Here is a 7166-nt window from a genome sequence, read left to right on the forward strand (position 1 = left end):
AAATATTTTGTATTTTCTACCATGTGGCACTTACCCGGCGGTAATCGGCAGTCTATGTGCATTGGCCGCTTACTGCCTGGTTAGCGCATGAGACCTTACTGCTAAGTCAATGGGTGGTAGTAAGGTCTCAGCCCAAAAATGGATGTGTGCTGTTTTTAATTTTGCCGCATGTCCATTCTGCTACAGAAAATGTTCTCCTTCTCCAATTCGACATGTCCAGCGCGTTTGACATGGTTAACCATGGTGTCCTATTAAACATCCTAGAATACTTTGGAATGGGCGGAAATGTATTGAATTGGTTTCATAACTTCCTAATTGTAAGATCTTATCAAGTGATATCTAAGTTGATCATATCATCACCTTGGAGATCTGGATGTGGAGTGCCTCAGGGATCACCGCTTTCATTGATGTGCTTTAACTTAATGATGTTACCATTGGCCAGATCACTATCCAACCAAGGCCTAAACCCGTACATTTACACCGACAATGTAACGATATACATTCCATTTAAGAACAACTTATCAGAAATTACAGATAAAATTAATACCAGCTTCCAAATAATGAACTCATGGGAGGATGCATTACTGCTCAAGCTTAATGCAGAAAAGACGCAATGTCTTATCCTATCATCGCAGTATAACAAGACTAATTACGCCAATATAAAAATACCAAGCCACACTCTACCTGTTATGGATACCCTGAAACTCCTGGGTGTTAATATTGACCAAAATCTTACCCTAGATTGCCATGCGAAAAATGTTACAAAGAAAATGTTTCATGCAATGTGGAAGCTTAAAAGAGTGAAACCTTTTTTCCCAAGGGAGGTATTCCGCAAGCTGGTGCAATCACTGGTACTGAGCCATCTGGATTACTGCAATTCCATTTATGCAGGATGCAAAGCAAAAACCATTAAAAGAAACTCCAGACTGCCCAGAACACCACAGCCAGACTCATATTCTGAAAGGCGAAATATGAGAGCGCCAAACCCCTCAGAGAAAAATTACATTGGCTTCCATTAAACGATCAAATTAAATTTAAAATCTGCACCTTAACTCATAAAATCATTCATGGAGAGGCCCCATCATACATGTCAGACCTAATTGACTTACCAGCACGAAATACCAAAAGTTCATCACGTACTTTCATAAACCTCCATTACCCCAATTGCAGAGGACATAAATACAAATCAATACACGCATCTACCTTCGCATACCTCTGTACACAATCATGGAATAAACTACGAAATACTATAAAAACAGCACACGACTTGACAACCTTCCGGAAGTTACTGAAGACGCACCTGTTCAAAGAGACTTACAAAAAGAATCCTCCTTAATGACTTGATTCCAATCTATACCAGAACCAACTAATACTGATCCCTTCTAATTTGATTATTTGAATCGTATTATCATTATTAATCATTATATCTTAACCTGCTCTCATTGATATGTTATGCATTATCATTCTATTGACCCTATTTACCTGATTCCTTGCACATTAATCTGTAACATTATGCCGAACCTCTTACTCTGTTAATGGTGATGCCTTTGCAACATAATGTAAGCCACATTGAGCCTGCAAATAGGTGGGAAAATGTGGGGTACAAATGCAGCAAATAAATAAATTAAAAAATGCCTTTTTTCCAGGTGCGCTGAGCAGATGGACCTGCGCATGTCCAAAACACAAATGCCTACATCAGTGCAGGCCACTTTCAGGTGTGCTTTAGCAAAGGGGCCCCTAAATAAAAGAGGTGATAGTGGGGAGCCCTGGGACACCCCACAACCAGGTGACCCCCTATCTCAAAGCTCATCCTGCATCTTAACCATATAAGATCCATGAGAAAGAAAGCCTCCAAAAACTAGTCAAAAAAATGTAGGCCCTGTTTACTAGGCCATGCTAGAGGCGAGATAGCATTTTTAGCATACACTAAGCATTAGCATGTACTAACTGTATAGATGTCCATAATACTCTTATGGGCATCTACACGGTTGGCACACATTAATTTTTAGCATGTGCTAAAAAAGCTAGCGCACCTTAGTAAACAGGGCTTGTATTTTCTATTTTTGATTTATTTGTTAATTTTTTATATAGCAAATGGAATATGTAAGTTTTTGAAATTTACATCTGTTCCCTTTATATTTTGCATGTTATAAAGGGATATGTCACTGTTTCTTTCTTTGGTCTTGTACTGTGTGCAGAGTATGGCTTCTCAAGGGGGTTCAGTTTATTTTTTGTCTACATATTTCTATTTTTAGTTTGTGGTTACTTATTCTATACTTCATGAGGGGCTACCTCCATTCATGTGTGAAAAAGCCTGGGTATTCTGTTAGCATCAAGTGTCTGTGTAGGACTAATCTGTACTAATCCAGCATGTTTTGTTTTCCAATAGATACATTAATGTTCTTCTGCCCACTGCAATATTCAGGGTGTTTTTTTTCTAGGAAGGACCTTGTGTGACCCCCTGGAAGTTTGCATGTAAATATACTAGATTCTGTGGTCCAACTTGTTAAGAATACTTTTTACTTTGTAGTTTAAGAGCTGAATAAGTCTGTATAAGCTGCGTAAGTCTAGTAGCGCTATAGAAATGTTTAATAGTAGTAGTAGTAGTATTTTATTACTTTATTTTTTTAGAAGACTTTCTACTTTTACTTCATTGCTTTTGAAGCCAGTACTTTTACTTTTTACTTAAATACTTTTAAAAAGTAACAACCTCATCTTTGCAAGGGATTTGGGCTGGACTTGGTGGACCTTTGGTATAGCAAAACTTACGTTCTTTTGCATAGGAAGATTGTGCATGGTTTCTGTAGCCTGCATTTATAATTTTCAAAATAATGGAAATTCAGAAGATAAAAATAGAAGTTACATTTTTATGATCATTTGTATATCAAAGACTAGACAGACAGGACCATTTTCAGAATTTATTAATTTTCAAATATCAGGCAGGTAGACATTAGTTATTTGCTGCATTTTATAGATTGTGGAATATTGGTTTTCAATGTTTCATTTTGATCACTGTGTCCATTTTATATTTTAGTCAGTTAGAAATGAGAAGATATATATTCTGAATATATTCTGAGTTTAACCTTCTTTGAAATCTGCCAAGGATTAACATTATCTTATTGAGGCTATCTGGAAGTAGATAGATGTTGATAGACTAATATATTTCAAATGCACTATGAAACCATGTGAAGTTGAATTAATATTATGTTTTAAAACACATGAACCTTCAAATCATAAATAAAATAAAGTAGCTGAAAAACAGGAAATGAAATAATTAATATTTTTATTAGAAGGATGGTGTTTGAAGATTGAATATGCTCTGATGGTAAGAAATTAACATGACTTTTTAAAAATGATGGTACAGATGTAAGAAAGTCAATGCAGTGTAGTTTAATATCCTTATTTTATTATTCACACACAAGAAGTAATGCAGCTGATTCATCAATCCCCTTTCTTCTAGTCTGTGTCATTCAAGATACAGTCTTCATTTCTTGCATCCTCCAGGGTATGATTTCCCCTGGTCCTGGCACTGGGGTGGATATGGTTCACAGGGAACTACAGTGAAACAAAGAAACAAAATTAGTAGACTGCATTTTAGTCCTGGGTTAATATCTGTGGCACAATATATTATTATTGTTATTATTTGTAAAATCTAATAAAGTAGAAAAGTAATAGAGCAAGACATTTGGATGGAGAGATGATGTCTTAGTTAAAACAATGTGGCCAACTGTGAAGAGTTATTCCTAATGAGAGTGCATCTGGGGAAGAGGTGCAATGGGTGAGATAAGTAGGCCATGAACAGGAATATTTAGGTTCAGGATTAAAAGTAGCCTTAACAGGTTATGGCATACAAGGAACCATTTCTGGGATAAGGATGCCAATGAAGGCAGCGGGTGGGGTTTGAAGAGAAGATAAAGGTAAAAAGAAGGAATCCAGAACTTTGAGAAACTGATTAGTATATGTTGCTCTACTACACAGTAGTGATGGCTGGAAGTAGGACAGAATCCTGAAGATTTTGAACATACATCTGTTAGTACTGGGAAGGAGCAAGAAGATAGTTAGGGGCCCTTTTACTAAGCTGTGTAAGCGACTACACGCGCTCAACGTGTGCCAAAATGGAGTTACCACCCAACTACCGTGTGGCTGTTGCGGTAATTTCATTTTTGGGGCGCGTCAGTTACACACGTCTGAAAAATATTTTTTATTTTCAGGCGCACGTAACGGATGTGCGCCAAGTAGCATTTGGTGCTTGTAGGTCATTACCACCAGGTTACCGCATGAGTCTTTACCACCAGGTCAATGGCTGGTGGTAAGGTCTCAGACCCAAAATGGACGCGCAGCAATTTTCATTTTGCCAAAAGGCCTTTTTTTACAGGCATGCTAAAAAATGGATGCGTCTACACTACCATTTTTTCAGCGCGCCTTAGCAAAAGGACCCCTTACTGCAGGGAAAGAGCAGACAGAGGACAGTTCTCAGAGATGGCTTTCTTTAGTATATCTACTAGAATATTAAAGTTTACAATTCTTATGGGTTCTTTTCTTACATCTGTGTTTTACAAGCTTTATAAACCTTTCTTATATACAAGGAATTGTACATCTATGCAGAATTTTCTTCTGAAGACTTTCTGGATCCATGAAATAAACCTTCAGAAATATTTTATTGGGCCTATTATAATTAATCCATTTTCAAAGATTAGATCTTCCCTTGTATGGAATTTGTGCTGGAATAGTCAGACATCATTCTGCCATGTGCTTCAGATACACAAGGTACAAGGTGCATGCAATAATTACAGGAAATACTGTCTGCAGATCTAAGTAAATGCTCATTCTTCCAACTTCTTTCTGCTGCCTCTTTTCTGCATGACAACGTTTAACCATATTTCTTTTTAGAACTTTTATAGAATATTTTCACTTTTAAGTGTAAACTTTTATAGTCAAACATATGTCTCTTATCGAATATAATTCCTCATACCTGGCTTAGAACACTGTGTGTTCTGACCCTGGCTCTGCTGTACAGGTTCACAGGCTGAAATGTAGAGAAGATACACAGCCATGAAACAAAGCAGTTTACACTTTTCATGTAGCAATTCAGGGCTAAGTTTCATCCTAACTAGACATCTGGTGGTTTGTTGATCGTTAATAAGATAATGTAATGGTTTTATATAAACTTGTATGATTAATAGTTCTCCAGTGCACAGATCATTCAAATGCATTTTAGCAGTCATGAAAAAGATCTTACAATTGCTCATTACTACGCTGCTCCCTTGGTAAGGAACATCACTAGAATAACTGATCATATCTGGCATTAATATAAATAATATTGACTTGAGACATTAAAGTGTTTTTTCCCCCCAATAAACACAGAACATGAGATAATCCGATTACTTAGTGAAACAGACCCAAACTATTCTGCCTGGGGGAAAAAAAAACAATAAAATTGCAAAAACTGTAAAAAAATGTCAATTTTGGTGTTTTGCACTTTATTTTATATGAAGCATACTTTTGAAAAATGCTTCACAGAATTGCTCTTTTTGGTAGTAAATGTTTGAGCAGTCAAATGGGTGGGGGGCCTCTTGGGCAGAGGGACCTATAGGGAGGTAGGATGGAGTTTCAGGATGGAGAAAGGCTCCTGGGGGAAATATCTTGCGGTGGTGGGGTTTAGGAGGGGAAAGCTGATAATTCAGTTTGTTATCTATTTAGTTAACTTGGCAGTGGGCTGCATAACTTAGGGGAGGCAGCTAGAGCCCTCATACTGAATGCTAGGACCTAGAAAGGTACTACCACTGAATATTTTGGCATAAATCAGCCCATGGAGTTTTGTGAAGTTCTGAGTATAACCTTAGGCTCTCAGCCCTAGTAGATTTTCAAAGAGGGCAATTTATCAGTATAACACTCAAAGGTAAGTGCGCAAATCCTTTCAATAACAGACCCAAAGTGTTGTAGAAAACCATGACCTAAGCACAGGACATTCCAACTGTACTTTTCAAGTAAGAACAAGATTAAATCTTAGTAGGGAATATGTGATTTTAGTTCTTAGATGTTCTCTTTACGCCTAAACTACTGAGAAAGTCTAACTAAAGATATTTAAACAAATGAAAGAGTTCTTAGATTTTCTGAATAAGACGATACTTACGATTTTGACATTGGTCTGGTACTTGCTGGCATGGCTGTGGGTTCTGTTGCTGCTGTTGGGATTGTCCGTGACCACCCTTGGCAGACATGGTTTTCTCTTGCACTGTATGACAGAATCAGGCAAATGGACTGCAAGTAGGATTTTCCAAGCTCTGTGTTGGCTGCTTGAAAACCCTCCTTTTATATAGGAGGGATTCCAGTTGGGAAATATTTTTGCATTGGTGGAATGTTGATATTCTGTAACAATTACTGATGACTAAGAAAGATGTTACACTCCCTCAATAGATGACTATACTTTAACTATGAATTGAGAACAAGGCATTATTAATAATCAATTAATCTTCAGTACAATTTTTGTTTGTCACTTTCTTAACGGGTTGTCTGGTAGAACTTGTATTTTAGTATAAGACACATCCACATTCCAAAGACTTGTGTGGTGTAACATCTATGAAATAAATTTGTATTTCCTTGTTGACACCTATGACAGCTAATTTCAAGAGTGAATATCTTTTTCTTTCAATACTTTCCATGACTGTGTATTTGTATTTATCTTATTCATAGTTATTCTTTTAAAAATATTTATTGAGGTTAATTCAGGTTTATTGAAGGTGCTGTTCTCATTTTTTATTAGAGAAGCACAATGAGCTCGAAGAGTAGTGAAAGAACTAGTATCCCTTGCATTTTAAACACATTTTAAAAAAGCAAAATCCAATTTATTTTTGCCCAGTCAAGACTGACTTCTAGTAACTACTACTACTACTACTGCTATTACTGCTACTAATAGACATTACTAGATGTATGCAGTGCTGTACTCAAAACATGTAAGCGAAAATCCCTGCTCCATAGAGCTTATAATCTATACAGGATAGACAAATAGGACGACTAAGGGATGTGGGATATATTTATTGTGGGAATGATTAAAACAAACATGGGTACTGAACAGCCGAATAAGGTGTTAAGAGTTAAAACAGCCACAAAAATGTGGGCTTTTAGCCTAGATTTGACAAGGGCCAGAAACACAGAATGATGTTCGG

The 7166-nt window shown here is 36.8% G+C and overlaps 1 long non-coding RNA gene across 1 annotated transcript; it reads right to left on the reverse strand.

Moving 5' to 3' along the window:
• Positions 1–3266: 3266 nt before the first annotated feature.
• On the reverse strand, positions 3267–6293 carry LOC115470274. The gene is made up of 3 exons (XR_003942155.1): positions 6134–6293; positions 4973–5026; positions 3267–3555 (listed from the first exon to the last, which is right to left on the reverse strand). It is a non-coding gene; the product is annotated as an uncharacterized LOC115470274 (long non-coding RNA).
• Between the last annotated feature and the right edge of the window lie 873 nt (positions 6294–7166).

The sequence above is a fragment of the Microcaecilia unicolor genome, chromosome 5 (genome assembly GCF_901765095.1).
Source record: "Microcaecilia unicolor chromosome 5, aMicUni1.1, whole genome shotgun sequence".
In the NCBI taxonomy this organism is placed as follows: Eukaryota; Metazoa; Chordata; class Amphibia; order Gymnophiona; family Siphonopidae; genus Microcaecilia; species Microcaecilia unicolor.